At 39.2% G+C, this 2,500-nt stretch overlaps 1 protein-coding gene and 1 long non-coding RNA gene across 2 annotated transcripts in view; one reads left to right on the top strand and one right to left on the bottom strand.

Annotated features, from left to right (window-relative positions):
* Positions 1 to 2,496, bottom strand: part of LOC134444227 (uncharacterized) — a 2,627-nt gene extending 131 nt beyond the window's left edge. Inside the window, exons 1-4 of the long non-coding RNA XR_010033895.1 lie at positions 2,282 to 2,496; positions 1,884 to 2,001; positions 1,688 to 1,773; positions 1 to 1,245 (exon numbers count right to left, since the gene is read on the bottom strand). The exon at positions 1 to 1,245 is cut by the window's left edge and continues 131 nt beyond it. This is a non-coding gene — a long non-coding RNA (uncharacterized LOC134444227). The remainder of the gene's footprint in view (positions 1,246 to 1,687; positions 1,774 to 1,883; positions 2,002 to 2,281) is intronic.
* LOC134444243 (citron Rho-interacting kinase) overlaps positions 1 to 2,500 on the top strand; it is a 105,396-nt gene that overhangs the window by 34,194 nt on the left and 68,702 nt on the right. The gene's annotated exons all lie outside the window — the stretch shown is intronic.

The following is a 2,500-nucleotide window of genomic DNA, read 5'->3' on the forward strand; positions in this document are numbered from 1 at the left end:
TGCGTCTTTGTATCCTCTTTGCAAAGACGGGTTATCAGCAAGACTGATCACTCATGACTGAAAAGACTCAACTACATCATAGCAACATTGCTATGACATTACCAAGAGCCTTAAGTAACAGGTTAAAACTCAGTCATTACAATATTGGTGACAGTAAAGGCTCTGCTGAAAGGGGTTAAAGGAAATGGTTCAGTTTTACCAATGTACCATTTGATTTCAGTGACACTGTAGAATTATAGAATTTCAAAAATTTAGTTTCACCTTACCTTTTGTATAGCACACTGTAAAACAGCACATTAAAATGTTTAAAGGGACACTGTGCAGGAAATAGTCAAAAAAGGTACTGCAACTATGCTGCTCATTGAAACTGGGTTGCCTATTGCCAAATTTGATATTTACATGAACGTTTACTAAGTAATAAACAAATATTTTCTAGTATGGTCCAAGTACAGTCATTTTTGCAGCTAAAAATGGCTGTTTATGGAAATTCAAAATGGCGGACCATGGAGAAGATCCCCCTTTTCATGTATGAAAAATGCATTTTTTTCAGTCATAATGAATACTTAGAATTTGATAGTGGTGGTAAATATTCATGAAAAAGGTAACATTATTGAATGGGTAGCATGAATTCTGGAAATAAACAACAAAAAATCTCACACAGTGTCCCTTTAACCCCTTTGCGAAGAGCCCATGTGCTTTGCACAGAGAATATGTTGCTTTTTTAGCTATGAGTAAACAGGCCCGCCAGCAGGTTCATCTGCACAAACAGGCTTCTCACCGTACTTTTGGTTAATTACAAAATTTACAGTGCATCCATAACTGCGCTAACAGAGTGGAGTGAACTTTTTGTCCCCAGGTTGAAATTTGTCTTGGGCTCTATAGTCACTACATTCCATACAGTAGGCCTACTTACATAACCAGCATATAACAGAACATAAATAAAAAAGAACACTGGAAAAACATAGAAAACATTAAAATAAAAAACATCAAAGTGTGCACTGCATGTCTATGGCATGTCTATCCGCCATTAACAGACAAGGTATTCCCTGATGGGTGGTTATCCGAATAATACATTTCAAACACAGCATGTATTCAGTCCAAAAGAAGTGACAGGGATGTCGCAACATTTAGATTGACAGTTTGTACAGGACCTTGTAGCAGCTGGCTTGTAGATACTCAAGGCTCACGTAGTAGATGATCTCCCAAAAGCACGGTGAAGCTGGCTCTTGGCATCTCACCACAAGTCTTGAAAAAGCAAAACAAAAGAAAAGTGTAAATGATTAGGCCAAGACATGGCTCTTCCATCTCAGTCATCATAAATATGGTTTAGGTAAATTATGAAAAATATATATAAAATGTTATTTCTGACTTGACTGCATGTGCATTTTGGGTGCTACACGCTATGTCTGTTTTACATGTTAACAGATCATGCACTCATTAGAATGAGATGATGGACAGGGCTGGAAAAAAAGAGGCTGTTGGGTCCTGACAAGCCAGTAGTAGTGAGAACAATATAATTATTAGATGTTGAAACTAGTAGGGATTTTCCTTTAAGGTTGTGTGTGTTTATCTGTGTGTGGTGTAGAGTGGAGTGTGCATGCGCATGTTTTGTACGTGTGTGTCTGTGTGTGTCTGTGTGCGCGCGTGCACGCATGGGCTGTTATGCATGACATAAAAAAGATCTTACTTCCTACATCCTGATGTTTGAGGACTCCTCAGATAAGTAGTGTCGCAGACCCAGCAGAGCAGAAGTCCCCTTCTTTCATTTGTGTCCTACAGCAGAAAAAGAATGAATAACTATAAGTAATAGTAATTGGGATTTTACTGTGAAATATATAGTACAACTGGCACCCATGTTTACAATAACTGGATCATACACTCACACTTCAGTGCTGGGTTCTTCCCTCGATGCAGACAGCTTCATACACATTAAGCGGTTTTGGTGCCAGGTCATCACGTCCATCGTGGAACGACTCCGTGCCTACTGGAATGACTCTGTGCCTACCGGTGCCCAAAGAGGAAGACAAAAAGAAAGACAACAAGTTTGAGAGTTTGGCAGACAAATAGACAGAACATACAGTAAACCGTTGCAAAATTGCACATTCACAGAATCAAAGAACAATATCAGGCCAGCTCTCATTGTGTGTGTGTGTGTGTGTGTGTGTGTGTGTGTGTGTGTGTGTGTGTGTGTGTGTGTGTGTGTGTGTGTGTGTGTGTGTGTGTGTGTGTGTGTGTGTGTGCATTAACGCCTGCTGTTGTGCATTGATATAAAAAAACTTACTGCATACATGCCAATGATATCCAAGAGGTTCTTGAATAAGTAGTGTGACCGCCGACCCAGCTGAGCAGCATTCTTCTCCTTTTACTTGTGTCCTACAGCCAAAAAAAAGCAGTTATTGTGATTTTATTGTTAAAGTAATCGGCCTACAATACATATGTATTAAGTACATTATGTCTAACTGTTTAACTTAAACACTTAGGGGTTTCCCTCTGATGAAGA

The sequence above is a fragment of the Engraulis encrasicolus genome, unplaced genomic scaffold (assembly GCF_034702125.1).
Source record: "Engraulis encrasicolus isolate BLACKSEA-1 unplaced genomic scaffold, IST_EnEncr_1.0 scaffold_47_np1212, whole genome shotgun sequence".
Lineage (NCBI taxonomy): Eukaryota > Metazoa > Chordata > Actinopteri > Clupeiformes > Engraulidae > Engraulis > Engraulis encrasicolus.